This window comes from Triticum aestivum, chromosome 5A (genome assembly GCF_018294505.1).
Source record: "Triticum aestivum cultivar Chinese Spring chromosome 5A, IWGSC CS RefSeq v2.1, whole genome shotgun sequence".
In the NCBI taxonomy this organism is placed as follows: domain Eukaryota; kingdom Viridiplantae; phylum Streptophyta; class Magnoliopsida; order Poales; family Poaceae; genus Triticum; species Triticum aestivum.
The window spans coordinates 369410812-369417499 of NC_057806.1; the positions used below are offsets into that span (position 1 = coordinate 369410812).

Here is a 6688-nt window from a genome sequence, read left to right on the forward strand (position 1 = left end):
CGGTTCAAAATTATTTATGTTTAGTATTAATGATAAATCAAAAAAAGTGTAAGAAAAAAACTAACTAGATTATTTTAAGACTTGACGGACAAGACAGAAGTTAATATGTAACGACACATCACTTCAACCTATCAAATGTTTGCTTTCACAATTCTAATACTATAAAAAGTACGAAATATGAACTTAATTAATTTCAGTATTTTAAAATATAACTAAAATATGGGTGTAGACATGTCAAAATAAACATGGAACAAGATAAGTCTCCCATGAAAATAGAAATTTGTGTCCAGGCGTTTACATTAGAAATCTGAGCAAAAATAGCAAGAAATGTTTCTATATGTTATATTTAAATACATAGTAAATTTGCAATTTACTGTTTGCATTATGGAAAGTAACCGTTGATAACATTATCATAATTTCATACATTATGCAAAAACTGTATATAGCCAATATTATATTGTTGAAGATTATATTTCAAAAGTTATGTGATGATTATACTTCAAATGCATGCGACCTTTTCATATCATCATCTTTTGTAATTACTAAATAGTTGTAATTTTAGTTTGTCTGTACATTTGTAGTTCTTTTATAGGAGACAAGCCATTGCACAAAAACTATTGTAGATTCCCATACCGTAGAAAGTTGTATTGCATGCTAGCCCATGCGAATGCACGGGTTGGCGACTAGTTTATCTAATTTGTTTTTGAGACGGAAGCAGGGTGTTAATTGAGTTGTGCGGAGCACTCTGGCCTGTCTAAACAGCCATTTCTTTTATGTTTACCACAGACCAGCCCAGTAGTTTCTTTCTAAAAATGGCTAGCCCAGTTTTTTTGTGATTTGTCAAGTAAGTCACTTTGTCATGCCTATTGAGCTGTAAATCTTTCAAGACGAGGAGAGCTTCATTCAGCTGGCCGGGAAAATAGCCTATCAAGAATGAGAAATGGGCTATACATTTTTAAAACACATCAAACCGACAATTAGTTTCAAATTTCTTTTTTTTCATTTCAAGATTTTAAATTGCATTGATTTTTATGCGTGGACAATTTGTTAGATTTTATATTGATATACATTTATTTTTAAAATCAGTTTGAATGTGACTTGAAATTTCGGGATTAAAAACAGTTCGGACCGCACCGAAATATGCAAAAATTCATATAATTTTTTAACCCTGGCCACAATATGGGCTGTAATGCTAACAAAAAGAATATGGGCTCTAGAAAAACATTAAGAATTAGCAAATGGGCTATAAATTATTATAAATAATGGCAGATGGGCTATATGTTGTTTTCCACAGATTTGAGGCTTTCCTAAAAAAAAGACTGACGCACAAGCAGTGACTGTTGGATGTCCATCCAACAGCCGTCGTGCTTCTAAAATCTCTGCTTTTTCTGGTCCAGCCACTCAAACAAGCGCCGGCGGGACTGCCTGCTCCCTCCTTCCGCGGCCGGCTGTGCTGCCGCGCAGGTCTCACCGCCCCACCGCCCCACTCTACTCACCTACACCTGTTGTTATTCTCCGACGACGGCAAACAAACCAGTAAACCCTCGTACTACCCTCCGTGTGGGAAACTACAATCGCCGGCAGTTCACTTCTCCCGGCAGATTGGTCAGGGCACATGAAACTACAATCGCCGGCAGTTCTATTGCCTGCAAAAGCATGTCTACCCGGCAGTTATTATGCCACTACTCTGATTTCACTACCAAAGTGTTATAGGAAGCCCTAATGTAATACACATTCATTATGTTCAAGCACTCAGGCCAGATCACACAATTTATGCATACACTTCAAAGCAACATATAGGCCTCATCAAAAACCTTAAACTTCATTTAAGAAACATGACAACCATATATATACAGGTTGTGCCACAAAAGGAGCACATATATGTTTCTAGGTGTGCCACACAATAAAAAATGAAGTGGTGCCACAAAGGGAGGAGTACATATGTTTCTAGGTGCGTCACCCAACCAAAAAGAGCATACAGTGGCTTATGTGCCAAAACAACCACCAAAATGAGCAGCACGTGCCAATGTCACCAGGTTCAACAAACAAGGTACATTACATAACCACTCCACCAACTTAATTGTAGGTCTTGCAAACATTCAACAGCTTGTAGGTGATCCAAGCCTTAACTTGTAGATCATCCAAACCTTCAGAAGCTTGTAGATCACCCAACTTAATTGTAGGTCTTGCAAACATTCAACGGCTTGTAGGTGATCCAAGCCTTAACTTGTAGATCATCCAAACCTTCAGAAGCTTGTAGATCACCCAGTGTATCTTTGGGAAACCTGCACAGACCAGAAATTCAAAACAGAGCTCTCATAGCACAATAAAGCTGTTGTAACATAAACATGCTACTAGTACTTGAAGGACAAGATAGCCCAATAAAAATGTAATCTTTACATCATATAAGGGCAAGTGTTCTAAGGCCTTGTTTATTTCCCTTGCTATTGGGCATTGGCGGAAGCAACGAACGCAATGAACCTATTCAGTACGTGGAGTCTAAATCAAGGCTGATGTTGTACAAAGCTCATTCATTGGAGATGAAAAGGATTTGAATCAGACTGATGTACAGTTGTACACAACGCGTTTCATTCTAGTAATAGTAACAAATCAGATATTTCTGTCGTTCCAAACTTGTTTATAGTAACCTGAAGGTTGAGGTTATGACCTACCCATTAAGAAAAGCACCCAACTTGTTGGGCATAAAAATAAGCCACCAACAATAAAAGCGCTCGTTCAAATAATGTGCTTGTAATTAACAGGATAAAATGTTTGCCATGGTCACCTTTGGCAAAATTGCTATTGGATTAAAATGGATGTAAGCTATTTCATTTCTCCTCCGTATTCTCATTTCACCTGATTTTGTTGTTTACTAAAATGACCTAAAATGGATGCAGACTAAAATGGACTAAAATGGATGCAGATTAAAATGTAAGTAGCTAGCTAGCTGGGATGCTTGCTACAAGTACGTATTAATCATCTCTTTTTTTAAGTGATGCATGCAGCCTCATCTTAACAACCATGTACTCCCTCCGTTCCTAAATATTTGTCTTTTTAGAGATTTCAAATGGACTATAACATACGGATGTATATAGACATATTTTAAAGTGTAGATTCACTTATTTTGCTCTGTATGTAGTCACTTGTTGAAATCTCTAGAAAGACAAATATTTAGGAACGGAGGGAGTACGTACTAATCTAGTAGCTCCAGCATGTACGTGATACTACTAGTACACACATGTTGTTTTTTAAGTGTGTGGTTAATTTTCTTTACCACCTCACAGGAAACATCAAATTGTTTTGGTTTCTTAGGGAGTTGCACGTGCAAGTATTCTATACGGCACATGAATACGGGTTCACAAGACCCAAGGGCTCAACAGAGTACAAGAAGTTCAGGTTGGATATATGCCTTACAAAGTGTATTCTCTGCATTCACAGAAAAAAGTGTATTCCCTGCCTCCATTCAAACTTCTCCTCCGAGCATGTTGTAGCCTTTGCTTAGCTGCTAGTGACTACTTGTCATGTCATAATACATGGAACATATAAGAATCAGTGCTTCATGTTATTCTTATGAAATAGTAACTTATATTGAGTAAAAACTAGATTGGAGATAAAGGAACCGTAGAAAACCAACATATTATACTACCTCCGTCTCATAATGTAAGACGTTTTTTGACAATACTTACATTATGGGACAGAGGGAGTACCATTTAAACTCTAGAAGAGTGGTCCACTTTCAGTCTGTCTTGCAGCAAAATGAAAGGAGGCGTAAACAAGTTCTCTAGCTAGTTGTTTTCTTCCATGTAGTAGTATATGTGTGTGATGACAGTTGAACTAGATGATCTCACATCGATCAACCAATGGGGATAAACAGCACAATACAAATACCTTTTTGTCCATGTAGTACTCCTAAAGTGTTTTACTGATTTAGTATTAAGTTGTAGCATCCACTTGTTTAGCACCGAAAGATTATTGAACGTCCTATACTAATAAGGCTTACTAGAACATGTTGCAGTCATTTAGAAGTATCCACTGCCATGGTGCATAGATCATTTTAGAAGTTTTGACTGACAGAGAACATATCTAGAGGCCTTTATGTACAATCTAAACTAAAACTGCAAACATTCCATGCTGCTTCCTACCAAGATGTCTGAAGATTAAAACGATAAAATGTTTTGAAGAACTATTCTTGCTTGATTAAATGGAGAAACATTTTAAGTAGTAAGTGCCATGAGTGTGGCAAATCATGAGCATTATGAATTCCTGGAACAAACCTACCACTGCTAGAACCAGTCCCCAATCCTTTCACTGATAGCACCTGCAACAATTTGGAAGCAAAATACAGAGGCAGCAATGAGAAAGACTTGGAGCCCAGTAGTAATTCGGTGGAAGGGAGGGAAAATCTACAGCAATGAGAAGATAAATCGGCAATATCTCGTGAGTTCTCATCCATCAGAAAAGAAGAGTTTCACAACCTTTGTAAGGAAAAGCATACCTGCATCGCGTTTCACCATGACAGATCTGAGCAACATGTTGTACTAGCGTAGTGGGGAGCAGGCACCGCGGTCGCCGTCGGTGTGGTAAGAGACATGGTGGGGAGCCCGATAGCGCTCGTCCGCGTGGAGGGTCGCGGAGAAGAGCAGCGCGATGGCGTGGGGTGGCACGGCTAACTTGAGACAAGAGGCCCGGAGTTCGTCGCCGGATCTCGTGCTGGGGATCAAGGCGACGTCGACCTCAACGCACAGGCGCCGTCGACCTGTCCTAGGGTGGTGCCGCAGGGAGCGAGACGACGTTGACCACGTACACCAGATCCGTGTGGACGGAGGCGAGGCCGATCTCGACGCACCGGCGGCATCGATCTCAGTGGGGGTCACCAGGTCGGCGGAGGGGGTCGGCGGTGGAGGGCGCTGTCGAGGACAGAGGGGCTCTTGTCGGCGGCTGCGGTGGCGGCGGCGGAGGAGGAGGAGGATGGGTCTGGACTCTAGAGGGTTCGATTTGGGCAAGCATTGGGCGGCGGCTATAACTATTTTTGAGCAAAAAAAAAGTCTATCGCGTTTTCTCCCGTGCCAGCGCGCGTATGGGCCCAATTATTTTTGGTCTCGCTCCATGGATAGCCCGGCCGACAGTGGGCCGTGATTTAGTTATGCCGGCAGATTTGATGACCTAAAATGTGGACAACATTTTCGGCAGTGCATGTGTCCTTGCTACTACTAAAGTTCTCCCGGTTCTTCTCAAAAAAAACTAAAGTTCTCCCGGCAGTGTTTCCACCTTTTAAGTACCTCTGCCAGCAATAACTAGATTCCCGGCTGACAGTTTGCCCTTATTCTAGTATTTCTTTCGGCAGTTAATTGCCCCCAATCAAGTGTTGTGGTGTGGTGTATCTTCGCACGCAAGGAAATGCCTCCTTATTACGCACAAAAAATGAATACTCCCCCTCCTAGCTGGGACTCAACATAATGGGAGGCTAACTTGTGGGTCTACTAAGTTGACGGGGACGGAGGCTATGTCAACTTAGTCAATATGAATGATTCTAGCTCCAGTGACCGTACGATGTTCATCCAACGGCCGTAGTGCTTCTTCAACCTCTGGTCTTATTGCTCCAGCCGCCCAAAGCAGGCCGGTCGTGCCGCCTGCTCCTGCCTCCCGTGGCCGGTTGTGCTACCGTGGAGGCCTCACCGCCCCCTACTACTTCCACAGCTGGCCAGGCCCTGCGGTGACGGCAGGCTCACACCACAGCCGAACAAGTGAACCCTTGTACTCCTGTCTGCGTGGGCTTCCACTGCTGCGTCTTCCCCGGCTCTGTGTCGTCCCCTTCTTAGGCCTCGCCGTTGTCCACCGCCATGATGCTCTCAGCGCGGCGTGGTCAATATGGTCAACGACCGACTTCCATCAGAATAGTACTGTACATGGAGAGGTTGACAGTTGGGTCCACGCTGCAGCAAGGAAGTGCCTCCTTATTACGTAGAAAATAATGATTCCTCCATCTGACAGCAGAGACCCACCGGATGGGCCACCGTATTTCCCGAAAAAAACGTTTCCCCCTGACTGCTGGGACCCACCAGCTACATTTTCGCACGCAAAGAAGTGTGTCCATATTACGGGCAAAAAAATGATTCACCCCCATGATTGCTGGGACCCACCAGCGACATCTTCACACGTAAGGAAGTGCCTAACAGTCGGGACACACCTGGTCAAAGCGTACGTAGCATTGTCATTCTGGTCTCGAACGTGTACGTACATACTGTTTGATGTAGAGGCGCGCACGTGTCGTGGTAGAGGCACGCACGTGTCATACTAAAGGTGCGCATGTAGCATGTACACATACGTACAACGGCCAGGGTGCAAAAAAGTAAATACGGCCACGTACGTACATACAGGCGGGGTCTCGAACGCCTACTCGCGCATACGTACGGCCAGGGCTCCTGTACATGGCTGGGTCGGAACGGAGAAACTGCGTCGTCGTCGTGTTCATGGGGAGGCAATGGAAAGCGTCGTTTTATCGGGAGGCAACGAAACGCATGTTGTTCATCGGGAGCCAACCGGCTTGGACGGAATAGCCGATGGAAACGAGGCCTGGCGAACCGGAGAACGGAGGAAACAGCCTTGTGTTCGACCGGCCACCGTCGAACGGGAACCTGTTCATCGGGAGGGGTCTGGCGTACCGCAAAACGGAGGAAACAGACTTCTC

General features: G+C 43.4%; 1 long non-coding RNA gene across 3 annotated transcripts; it reads right to left on the reverse strand.

The window, feature by feature from the left end:
- Window positions 1-1803: 1803 nt before the first annotated feature.
- Window positions 1804-5017, reverse strand: LOC123103425 (uncharacterized). 3 transcript variants are annotated; one of them, XR_006449829.1, is made up of 4 exons: window positions 4496-5017; window positions 4279-4318; window positions 3415-3512; window positions 1804-2285 (listed from the first exon to the last, which is right to left on the reverse strand). It is a non-coding gene; the product is annotated as an uncharacterized lncRNA (long non-coding RNA). The 3 variants fall into 3 exon arrangements; XR_006449831.1 differs by having other exon boundaries at window positions 3415-4403; XR_006449830.1 differs by having other exon boundaries at window positions 3415-4318; window positions 4496-5016.
- Between the last annotated feature and the right edge of the window lie 1671 nt (window positions 5018-6688).